Raw genomic sequence first — 11,581 nt, forward strand, 5'->3', positions numbered from 1 at the left:
CTCCTGCAGCTTATGTTGAGGATGCTTTGGGAACCGATATAGATCCTCAAACCATTGAGGAGGCTACACCGGTTATACAGGTGGTGTTTCAAGTAGATTCGTGCAGAATTCTGATGAACCCTGTGTGTATATGAAATTCAGTGGGAGCATATCCACTTTCCTAATATTGTATGTCGATGACATACTACTCACTGGAGGCAATATATTAACACTGCAAGATCAAGCAGTGGTTGAGTAAATGCTTCATAATGAAAGACTTAGGAGAAGCCGATCAAGATCTATAAGGTTAGATCCAACCGACTTCTAGGCTTGAGTCAGGCATCGTACATAGACAATAATCCATCATGTATTCTATGTTATGTACAAGGCCAGATGTTGTGTGTTGCACCAAACATGACTAGTCGGTGCTAGTTAGATCCCGATAAGGAACACTGGAAGACAGACAAGGCAATCCTAAAGTACCTTAACCGTACCAAGGATGGTTTTCTTAGTATTTGATGGGTAGAAGGAATGGAAATATCAGGTTACGCTGATCGAGACTTCAAGGATGATAACCAGTCACATACTGGTTATGGATTTCTCCTGAATGGTGATGCCATTAGTTGGAGATCCTTAAAGTAGCCAACCATTACTGATTTTATGACGGAAGCTAAGTACATGGTTGCATGCGATGATGCAAAGGAAGTAGTTTGGATTAAGAAGTTCATAACTGATTTAGGAGTAGGTCAAACTCTCCTAAGATCAGTTGATGTTTTCTGTGACAATAATGGGGTTATAGCACAAGCGCTGGATCCCATGTCACATAAGAGATCCAAATGCGTACTTAGATAGTAACACCTTACCCGGTGACATTACATTGTAGAGGGTTGACACTGAGAACAATGTCGCTGATCAGTTTACCAAGGCAATTGGTAATACTAGATCTATAGTGTTTAGGGCAATACCCGCTTGGAACTAGTTCAAGTGGGAGACTGTTGGTGTGCCCTAGTTCATAGGCATTGGTTCTTATAAAATGTATTTGTGTCACATTAATAAAGGCATTAATCTAGTTCATTTATATCTTGTGCTATAATATGAATAGAGAATCCATTGATTGATAATCGTAAAACCATATCCCAAGTCTATTCTATCATGGGAATGATTAGGACCACAGACTTGTATATTCGACTACTGTATGGTAGTAATTGATACTAGCCATAGCACTTGATAAGTCAGTTGTGAATATGGGTACATGTTGTATACATATGACTGGATCGATCCGCCTGAGAAAACTACATGGTGGTTGTGTCATTAGTTTTCTTAACTAGGTCTCTAACTGTCTTCAGACCAGATTTCATTATAATATCAATGTGGGATTCGGTTCACTTTGACATACGCCTAACAGGTCTGTAACAGGATGCTAAATACGGGTATGATTGGGTGAACATGTGAACACGTTGGTATTGATATTGAAGTGATGGAATTACCACTCATGTAATAGTGAGATGATATCACAGGCCACTTGATAAGTGAGATTGATAAGTGTGTGGCCACACCCTGATAAGTAGTTTACTTATCTTTTTCATCAATCTACTTAAGATCAAGAAATATCATAAACATTAGAGAGGATGACAGCCGCCATGCCTCTAGTTTATAATATCGATATCAAATGGTAAAAGAAGTTAAGAGATAACTACAGGGTCTCTGCATCTTTAGACTGCTGAAACTCTGTCTTAGTTAGGGGCAGTAATGGTTTGCTAGAACCCACTTACTGTCTGTGAGCCATAAGCCCACTGCTAGCTAAAGACAGTCCCATAGGATCGTGCACATTGAACATCTGAGTTACAACTTATAGAACGGTACACTGGAGGGATGAGATTAATTAATTGGTTGACAGTAAAATATCAAGGTAATTAATTGGTGGTTAATTAATTGATTAATTGATATTTTGTATCAATGTAATTGATTAATAGATTTAGGCGTTGAGTATTTTGGTTAATTAGTTTACGGGATGTAATTAATTAATTTGTAAATTAATGAAATTGCATTCGTGAATAATTAATCAAACTAATACGTCAATTTATTAATTAATGTTGTCTATTTAATTGGGGTAATTAAATTTAATCTAATTGTAACTAATTGCATAGAATAAATACTATTGGTATTTATTTAAGTGATTATGTTAGGATTAGATTAGTTTTGTAATTAACCAATTAACCCTAAACCAATTAGGTTTAGGAATAACTACACTATATATATATAATAAAAGCTTAAAACCTAACCTAATCTAATTAACCTAATAGATGTTCCGCCAACTAATTGCTTTGGAGAAGCAATAAGCAAAAGTCGCAGCCACCATTCATGGGTTAGTGGATTTTGTTTTGGCAAATATCAAAATCTCTCCAGTTCATCCTCCGTTCTTCGGCTAGCACCGGTTCTGACTCAATAGCTGTTCGTGCACCTGACTACGGAGATCTTACTACCTTGTGGATTCTTCAGCCGTCTCTAGAAGAGACAGTCCGGGCATGTTTATATCCCTAAACGGATCAAAAGTTTTATTCAATCAATGGTTAACGGACAAAGATCAAATTAAAGGGATTAGAAATAAATTTTAAACCGCAATTCCGCTGCGCTACAGTTGATTAACTGGCAATAATCCCTAACAAAAAGGTTGTACATTTCAACTAGATTTTTTACTAGTATTCAGACTAAAATAAATCCATGTCAAGATCGCGATCTGAGTTCTTCAGCAGACTTCTATCATTTGTACCAAATCAGTGGTTTTTTTAAAACTGTTTTTTTTTCTTACAACTGACTAACTGAAAATTTGACAAAAACAAAAATAAAATTATGATATTCTTATATTTTAAAATTTAAAATCATATAATGATAAAATACATAAAAACATTTTCATAATTGAAAATATAAATTAAAATCTGATTTTTGATGTAATTTACACAATAGTCAGAATTCACAAATCACTTATAATTTTGTCAAACTCTTAATCAAATTTATTTAAATGTCAAATTTGGTGGTCTTTTTGAAACTGGTTTTTTTCTACAACTGATTAACTGAAAATTTGACAAAAACAAAATAAAAGTATGATATTCTGATTTTTGATGTAATTTCCTCTTTTTTTTTAACCCAATCCGAACCAGATGTCAATGAGCCTATACTAAAGAATTTCTTGGTGCAGGTGACACCAGCTGCGAATCCAGGACTTCTCCCTAATGGAGCCAAACAATACAACTAAAATAATTTTTATTCAAAAAATAATAATTATAGAAAACCAGAGATCAAAGCTCAAGTTCAAGTACAATAGTAGTAGAAATATAAAATCAAAATTTAAGTAGGAGCAAAAAAAATACCAAAAGATCGGAGATGTAGGGTCAGACCAACGATCCAACTACGGAGAAATTCGCTGCCAATTGAGGAATTGAGGAAGAAGAACTAAAGAGATTAAATAGAGTAAGAGAGACCGATGGTTTGTTTTAGGACCTATTTAGTTTTACATTTAAATATTTACTTTTTATTTTTTTTATTTTTTTTTGTAAACAAAATGACGTAGTTCTAATTAAATAAAACCACGTTGATTTGCTTTAAAACAGAATTAAAAAAAATAAAAAGAAAATATTAAATTTAAAACCATTATTCATCCCCTCAGTTATGGAACCAGTAAACCCTAAACTTCCATTGATGAAGGAGGCAAAGCTCTAAAACTTTAAAACATAAGAAGCCTAACTGGATGGAGAGATAGAGAGATGTAAGGATTGTTGTGGAGGCCATGAAGGAAGGTAAGCTACTGTAAACTTGCTCTTATTTCATCATGTGAATTCTGAGTTTATCATATTTATTTAGCTTCTGAAGTGTTAGAAATTAGAAGAATGTGATTACATGTAGCTTGGAATTTTCAAGATGCTCATTTACCATTTAATCCATAAGAAATTAAAAGAAAATCTGAATAGATATAATTTGGAATGCTTTGGGAAATTAAAAGAAATGTGAACATCTTGAGTTAATTTTGATGCATATGACAATTTTAATTTTGTGTCAGGAAAAACAATTACCATGTCTAGATGTGAGTACTTCACCATATTTCTAGCAATGGTTGCAGAATGTGGCCGGCGAATAAACTCCCTTCTGAGACTTATATGAAATATTCTACTTTCAGGTACGTTGTTGTTTATTATGTGAAATTTTTATTTTTACTTGGTAGTATTGTGGTAGGATTACATATATTTTCATTTAGTTGCATAAAGTTTTCTATGTGAGAACCGGAGGGGAATTTTAAACACAAAGTTCACAGGCATGAAACATTGAAACATCACTTGTTATGTTTAATCAACTAATATCTTAATTCTTATAGGAAATAATGCATTAATTTATATTTTCCTGCGTTAGTAATTATGCATCTAAGATAATAGTTATGTTGTTTCTTATGACTATTTGCAGAATACAAACAATAGAGAGTCTGAAGATCCTCGAACAAAAGCTAACATTCATGGACGAGGAAATAAGGGTAGATGAGTGAATTTTTCATCACGTTACACCTCACATGATAAATACAACACTGGCACATTTTGTTGAAGATTGAAATTGATGGGAGAATGGATGCAAGTGCCTGTGAACCCATCACTATAACCGGTGTAACAGAAATTGGAGTTGGAAACTTTTCATTACAATTTTTAGGAAACTTTCCTTTAAAAGAACTATTTAAGAAACTTTTCATTTTACTAACTTTTTTATATTTTCCTGGTGCTTCGTTCACTTAGAATTTTCTAGAGTAAACCTTAGAGGATGTTGAATATTGATTCAAAGTCTTTTGGACTTGCACTACTAGAAAAACACGTATTACCAGCGGAATTTACCAGCAGAATCAATTTCGCTGGTGATCACCAGCGGAATAACAGCGGATCAGATTCCGCTGGTGTTCACCGACGGATCAGCAGCAGAAAGTAAATGTGGTCAGTGACTTATTAACTCACCAGCGGATTATTTTCTACACCGACAGAATTCCGTTGGTGGTAAAATTAATAAAAAAATAAATTTTATTTTATTTAAATTAAGAGGAAATTTTTTTTAGAGAGCGGGAATTCTCCCTCCCTTTTCACATTTTACTTTTTGTTTTCCTCCCTTTTCTCTTTATCTTTCAACATAGACTGGATTCTTTCAAAACCCACTCTCTCCATGTGGAACCATCGATTCTTCTTAAACACCCACTCTCTTCTCTCTTTGTCTTCCTTATCGATTTACCCAACTCTTTCCCTCATCTCTCTTTCTCTCTCTCCACTCCCATCCTTTATCAGTTCCAATTACAACCATTGTTTGCCTTGCTTGGACGGAAGAAGTTGAACCGGCCACCTGAGATTGTTCGTCATTTTAGGTGAGTCAACTTTCTTAAAATTGAATGGGGCTGCGTTAATTTTTAATGGGTTCAGGAGTTTTCTCCTCAATTTGATAAATCTGCCAGCAAATGTAGATCTATTGAAAATTTCAGCTTGAGTGATGAACTGAAATTTAGGACAAACTTGTATATGACTTTGCTTCAGTTTGTGTTTTTCTCTGCTTTGTTCAGCGGAATTTCCCAAATGCTACGGACAATAAGGGATATTTTGTCTTCTCGAACAACTTTTAGCTTTTTCTAAAAGGTTTTTTATCACTTCACTGATTAGCTAGCCCTATTTTGGTTATAAACTGTGAGTTCTTAGTGTTTCTGTATCAGAGCTTAGTTTACTGTTGGTTAGTGTTTAGTTATGTTGATTGAAGCATTGGTTGAATAGAATTTTATATATCTTATAATTGTAGTTTGATGTTGATGATTAATACTATGATTTCTGTTTGCAGCAAGAAGATATTAGGAATTAACAGTGATTTCTATTTGCTAACCTAACTTAGTTAGATGGTTTACATGTAACGGTGAAGTGGAGACCCCAATTTCTGCCAAGGCTATTTGAGGTAAGTGGATACCCCAATTTTTGGGAATGCCTTTGGTTTATTTTGGTTCATATTTACTTTAGCTGTTTAATATAAAACTAGTTGTTTAATTGGAATTCTGAGAGATATTTTTCATCTAGGATTTGAATTATACTTGTCCACTTAGATATAGACATTGGGATCCTAAACAAGTTTTACATATTGGAGATCAAGGGTCTGGAATTGTAACAAACAAAAAATTATTTTGCTAATTGTAAGGAAGAAAAAATTAGTACATTGAACACCCAAATGCTTATGGTTTTTGCTAATTGCAGGCACTCGAATTGGTGCCGTTTGGCAATTTAACTAATTTTAACCCAAAAATAGTGTAGTAATTCAACTAGATTCCAAGCTTTTTTTATAACAACTAGATTCCAAGCTATGTTAGCAGATTTATAAGGTTCTGAAAAAGCACTTCAGTTGTTGACTTTCTGGAGTTCATTGTTTCAACTGTATTTTGTTACTTGAATTTGTGTTAAAATGATGCATATATACATGTATTTTGTTGACTTTAGAGATTTTGCCCTTAATCTGGGATTTAGGGTTTATTTTGATACTACTTCAAACGGATTCTACAGTTCAAACTGATTCCAATATTCATTTGGCTGAGGTTTCCAGCATCTCCGCTCTTGAACAACTCAAGACCCGCCGCTCACTGTAACTCTTTACCCTCTATTTGGATTTCAATTTTAATTTTCCTTTTTCTGGTTTATTTTCCCAGTATTAGCATTGTCTGGTGTTACTTTCCTCTTACCCACATCAGACAATTCCATATGTCTCTTATCCACTATCCATTAACGCAGCATCCCCATCTCCATCCACCTCTAGCTTCAGATCAGCTGACACTTTTCACTAGGTGTGTAAAAGGTGATATTGTTCTTACATATATGCTCTTACTTTATTTAGTTCTTGTGTTTTTCTCTTTTAATTCATTTGATCTTTTTTTGTGCCATATTATTGTGGTCATGTATTCTTACTTTTCGAGTTGAACTTGCAGCCTAATTTTTACAAGAAACTGATGCCTCTATCACATAGTAAGTTCAGATTATTTTCTTAATATTATCATTGTTGACGTGTTTAAAAAAGTTCGGAATTAATGTCAAGAAATTTCTATGACTCACAGCTTATATTCAATTCTGAAGGTAGAGAGGGTTGGGATTGATGTACTTATTATTGATGACTTTTCAAATTCTAGGTTCATTGAATAAAATTTTCCTTATGAAGTGTATAAATGCTAACTAGGTAGTCATTAATAGATTAATAGACTAATTGCAAAGTCTAGGTTCATTTTATGGTTCGAAATTGGGAGCATTGGTTGTAATTGTTTGGTTTTTCTGCTGTTGTGTGTTTGTGTTAGTTGTTTTATGTTGGCTGGAATTCATTTATATTCCAGCTTCATTCTGGATTTTGTCGAAATGATGGATGTTGTGGTAATACATCATTAGAAAGGAGGGCAACACAAAAAGGAATGGAATCTATGCTTGTTGTTGAAAATTGAACTGATTGTCTTCAGTGTATCCTTTGAATTCTTTACATTTCAGTACCACAAATTAAATAGATCTCCATAGGCTAGTGGAACCATACAAAACATGTGTCTACGGGTGGAGAATATGCTGTTAGGAAAACAGGGTAAACTAGACAGTTTGAGGTCTTAGTTGGCATTAATCATGTGAAGGTTTGTGGGTGATATGAGCAGGTAGTATATATTTAGGTATGGGGTAGGAAGAGAACATACACTACAAGAAAAACGCATAAGTGTTTTCATTTAGCATCTGAGATCATATTCTTGATTATTTTTAATTGCATTTCGTTATTAGGGTATTAAAAAATGATGATGTAGGAATTGTGTAGTAATATACTAAAGTATATATCATTGAAAAAAGTTTGGCATTCACTTGTGTTTGTGCCTATGGTGTAGGAATTGTGTAGTGATGTACTAACAAGGAATATAATCTATAATTTCTTTTCCTTTTAAGTGAAAGGGAGAATAATTGCTGGAAAATAAAAGGAGAAATAATATACCATTCTATATGTGTGCAAGCCTTGTTAGGAATGCTTCACATATAGGAAGAAGGAGAAAGAAAATAATCCCATTTATAAATTCTCTCTCTTTCAGGTTATATACCATTCAAAAGGTGATGTTATAGTTTATATTCTTATATTTTGCAATTTTAGACTCTTGCAATTATAGTTTATATTCTTATAAAATTTCCATTGTCAAACAAACTCATGAAATGATTGTGATAGCAAACTCAATTTTTTTTTCAAATTTTTACTCTGTTATTTGACAAGTCCTGTTGTTAGATGTTTATTAGATTAGTTGGGTTCAAGTTTGCTATGGTTATTGAATTTTTTTGAACTATTATTTTATAATTTGCAGTTTTTGCGGACTGAAATTTGTGTAAATTACATTTCAGGGAGAGGTTAATTGTGTTAAATGGGATCCTGAGGTGACTTTGTCTTGCAATATTGCAGGCTTAATTGGATATGGAATGCAGATGCACCTTTCTCACTTTATTTCCTTCTGTTTCGGTGAATTCACAATCTGAAAAGCTTTATTTTGTACGCATATGTTGCAGGTTGAAGATGCTTTCCAATACCCTGGTCGACCTCCTATTCTATGGAAAATTTCTTTAAGGTAATAGACATTACGGCCTGTATAATTTTCTGTTCAAACTTTTTGGAGGATTAGATATTGCTGATGGAGATCATGCAGTGCTTGGAATTGCAAGAATTTTAGGTTCAAAGGTTCAAACATTTGTAGTCACATTAGAGTCTATATTCATGCATAATCCAGTCATTTTTTAGTCCATTAGGAGCTGTTCCTTTGCAGTAAACAAGTGTTTTTCTCATCCCAATGAGTTTTCCTTTGTCAAAAATCGCCTTGTCTTGCCCGGTTGCCTTCCAAATTCTAGCCATGGTAGCTCTGTTCGTCCTTGTTCCCATTCGGATACTTCTTATCCTTGTGGCTAAAGAATAATAATATATGGTCCAAACATCAATGTGCTTCAATTTTTTCAGCTAGCATGCATTTTGGCCTCTTTTGAGGCCTTTCACCGTCATAAAATCAAAGTTACAAAATATTTTATTTTGCTTAAAATCAACCTTACATCTTGTGCGAAATAGTGTTGCTTGATTTTACTAAAATTACTTTTGAGGAATACCAGATTCATACATGACTCCTTTCCTCTGTGAATGTAGATTCAGTACAATGTCGCATGTTGAGATTTTAACTAATGAAATCAATGTGTGTTCACTTATCCTTGAAGAATAAATAAACAAGTTGCAAAATGTATATTGCAAATGCATCTTTTTATTCTGTCTTTGCAAATAAATTTTTATTCATTTTTTAGATATGTCTTGTCTCTACCATGATGGAGTTTGTAATTTAACAAAATTAATTCTTATTTTGTGTTTCTGAAGGAGGTAAATAGCTATTGATATTCTCGTGTAGTGTTTTAACAACAATGTTCACATTAAAACTAGGTGAGTAGCCTTTAAGCTTGTTAAACATTATGACAGCCATAAAATTTGGAGCAAACTCGAGACGTGAGTTGTGAGGTATTTTTTATTCTGCGGTTCTTAGAATATCATGCTACTTAATTATTAAAGAGTTTCTACCTTATTTACAATACATAAAATTTAACTATTTCGAAAAAACATTATAGGTAAGGTTGGGTTACAGTTAGATAATCATAAAACCAAATTGTGAATTGTTTTATTGAGATTGTTGAGTTTGATTGGTACTCATATTATAATGATGATCTTTGAACTAGCTTTCTGTCTAAGATGGACTTAATGTAAAAAAAAATGTTGAATTAGACAAAAATGAATTTTAAAATACATAATTTCTACACCATCTATCTTTTAGTATGCAAATCCTCCTAGTCAGAATCAAGTTTTCAAATAGGTTTTGTGGTTCAAGGAGAAGAGAAGAAATTGCATAAAGAATTAAGTGGTCACCTTTTTATTATTATTAGAGGCATTGCTGCTACTTTATTTACATTTCAGAACCCTGTTCAAATCTTGTTTCCTGTTCTTTTCTGGAGCTATCTGTTCTTCTGGGCTTACCTTTAACATATTTTTATCAATTACAGGAATTGCTGCTACTTTCTCTAGATTTCCTGTACTGCAAGGTTAGCATTTAATTTGTTGCTTTCTTCTTTTACTTATCAGAGATCATTATAACACCATAAATATGAACTTATTAGGCATAGAGAGGAATCGCGATTCTATATCGCATTTATAGATTCATTTATTGATGAGTTGGTCTTGGACTTAGATGCACGTTAATTTTACTGCGATCTATGTTTACTTGTATCCTGCGCACAGAAGAAGCAGGTTGGGTTGTTTGGTTATTTAGAATGTGGAAGAAGAAATTAAGGAAATGATTATAATGATAGCTTATTATTGACAATGCAATGCATATATACAATTTGAATTAAAAAGGTTCTGTCAATTTATGAGTTGTAATTGTGTGATCATAAAACTCAAATTTGAGTTCCCTTCAATCCAAATAAATTGACTAATTAAAAAAAAAATTAATTTTTTTTTCAATTTTTAATATTAATCACCGACGGAAAATGGTCGGAAATATCCGTCGGAAATATTCACCGGCCAAAATGGGGTCGGTAATAGTTGGTCTGTGTTTGAAATTTACCAGCGGAATCTTCCGACTCAATTTTGGTCGGCATAGATCTCCGACGGAAAGAGATTTGTGGTCGGTATGCGGTACCAGCGATCCTTTTACCAGCGGAATACAATCCGCTGCTGATCCGTCAGTAATGTTGATTTTCGACGGAATTTGGCGGATCACCGACGGAATATTCCTCTGGTAAAACGCGTTTTTCTTGTAGTTTTGGTCTAGTACGTTGTTAAAATCTGCTTTGATATTCCTGATTTTTCTCCTTATTAGTTAATTGATTTAGTTTCACAGTATCTGATTTTAGTTCAGCTTTTTTAGGATTTCAGTTTTGATTGTAAGCCTATATAATGGCAATGTTTTTTTTTTTTTGAATAAACACAAAAAAAATGGCAATGCTTCTTATGGAATAAACACATTAGGTTAATTGCAATATTTCTGCTGTCAATATCTATTGGGTTCTTACTGTGTTACTTCATATTTCCAACATTTTTGGTATCACCGCCTGCAGGGTCGATCCTGAGAGGCCTGGGGGAGAATTACCAAATGAGACCCTAATAAGTGGAAATGAAAAAATAAGTAGAAAAGTAAATTCTATAAAAGTAGATTACTTAAAAATGACACTTTTCTTGTTACATTTAACAAAATATCTAATAAAAACATTTTATATTGCTTTAAGAACCCAATTTTTTTATACAAAATGATGTCTATGAGCATTTCTAGAAGTAAATTTCTTAAATTTAATAAATTATGAAATAGTTCTAATAGATTTTATGCTCTTTACGATATAAAACATGATATCAGAAAAATGAAAATTCAAATTTGAAAATCACATCATTTAAGGAGGTTTAGCACCTAAGTACTTGAAATTGGAAGATTTTGATACGTTTTTCCCAACGTTCTTTTGAAGACCGAGTATATCAAAATCTGATAGAGTTTCTCAAAGACAACAAAAAAGCCATTAGTAATTGGAAGTTTCGAAGTGAG

General features: G+C 33.1%; 1 long non-coding RNA gene across 5 annotated transcripts; it reads left to right on the top strand.

Moving 5' to 3' along the window:
- The first annotated feature begins 5,168 nt into the window (after positions 1-5,168).
- Positions 5,169-10,397, top strand: LOC136233478 (uncharacterized). Of its 5 annotated transcripts, none has more exons than XR_010690849.1 (7): positions 5,169-5,362; positions 5,824-5,934; positions 6,531-6,609; positions 6,756-6,808; positions 6,950-6,986; positions 8,370-8,590; positions 10,050-10,397. It is a non-coding gene; the product is annotated as an uncharacterized lncRNA (long non-coding RNA). The 5 variants fall into 5 exon arrangements; XR_010690851.1 differs by having other exon boundaries at positions 8,532-8,590; XR_010690847.1 differs by having other exon boundaries at positions 6,756-6,986.
- Positions 10,398-11,581: the final 1,184 nt, after the last annotated feature.

This window comes from Euphorbia lathyris, chromosome 6, assembly GCF_963576675.1.
Source record: "Euphorbia lathyris chromosome 6, ddEupLath1.1, whole genome shotgun sequence".
In the NCBI taxonomy this organism is placed as follows: Eukaryota; Viridiplantae; Streptophyta; class Magnoliopsida; order Malpighiales; family Euphorbiaceae; genus Euphorbia; species Euphorbia lathyris.